The sequence below is a fragment of the Mustela nigripes genome, chromosome 4, assembly GCF_022355385.1.
Source record: "Mustela nigripes isolate SB6536 chromosome 4, MUSNIG.SB6536, whole genome shotgun sequence".
NCBI classification, from domain to species: Eukaryota; Metazoa; Chordata; class Mammalia; order Carnivora; family Mustelidae; genus Mustela; species Mustela nigripes.
Genome location: NC_081560.1, coordinates 64740035 through 64741361, shown reverse-complemented (window position 1 = coordinate 64741361; position 1327 = coordinate 64740035). Strand labels below are relative to the sequence as shown.

General features: G+C 32.6%; 1 pseudogene; it reads right to left on the bottom strand.

The window, feature by feature from the left end:
* Positions 1-786: 786 nt before the first annotated feature.
* On the bottom strand, positions 787-1006 carry LOC132015063 (KANTR integral membrane protein-like; annotated as a pseudogene).
* Between the last annotated feature and the right edge of the window lie 321 nt (positions 1007-1327).

Genomic DNA, 1327 nt, shown 5'->3' with positions numbered 1-1327 from the left:
GCCATGTTAACACTAATCTAAAGAAAGTTATGTTAATTTCAGGCAAAGCAGATTCAGAGCAGGGAAAGTTATCATGATAAAAATGGGGAATTACATAATGAGAAAGGGTTTTATTCTCTGAGAAGACATAGCAGTTATTAATGTGTACGCTCTTAACACAGGATCAACATCTGTGAGGCAAAAACTGACAGCATTGTGAGGAAAAATAGACAAACCCAGTATTACAATTTTAGACTATAACACCTCTCTATCAGAAATGGACAGCTCCAACAGGCAGAAAATCAGTAAAGACATAGCTGAACTCAGCAACACTATCAATCAACTATATATAATTGACATCTATCGACTGCTTCATCCAACAACAGCAGAATACACATTCTTCTGAAGCTTACATGACACATTCACCAAGATAAATGACATTCTGGGCCACAAAAAGACCTTAACAAATTGAAGAGAATAGAAATTGTAGAATGTTCGCTCTTAAAGCACTGTAGAATTAAACTAGAAACCAGTAACAGAAAGGTTGTTAGAATATCCCAAAATATGTGGAGATTTGGAAAAAAGCATACCTCTAAATAACACATAGGTCAAAGAAGAAATCTCAAGGGAAATTTAAAAATACTGAAATGGAATGAAAATAAAAGTATAGTTTAGCAAAATTTGTGGGATGCAGCAAAAGATCTGCTTAGAGGGAAATTTATAGTATTGAATGCATCTTTAAAAAAGAAAAAAAAAACCCTAAAATCAATAATATAAGTTCCCACCTTAGGAAACTAGAAAAAAAAAAAAGAGCAAATTAAATCTAAAGTAAGGAGAGGAAAAGAAATAATAGAAAAAGAGCAGACATCAATGAAATGGAAAACAGAAAATCAACAGAGAAAATCAGCAAAACCAAAAGCTAATTCTTTGAAAAGGTCAATAGAATTGATAAACCTCTATCCAGGCTAATTAAGGAAAAAGAGGAAAAAACACAAATTACTAAAATCAGAAATGAAAGTGGGAGCATTACCACAGATCCACGGACTTTAGACAGATAATAACAGAACATTATGGACAACTCTATGATCACAAATTTCATAATGTAGATGAAATGGACCAACTCCTTGGAAGACACAAGCTGCCAAGAGTCACATAAGAAAAGACAATTTGAATAGACATATCTAAATAAATATATAAATTCTCTAAGTTGCATATCAGAGGTTTATTTCAGCAAACTGTGAATTCCTGTCTAATTGCATTTGGTTTAAAATAATTATGTGGAATCATGAAATTGAAGCTCTGATAGTACACAATGTTGAGGAGATAAATAGCTTGGGAGATCAGCTGT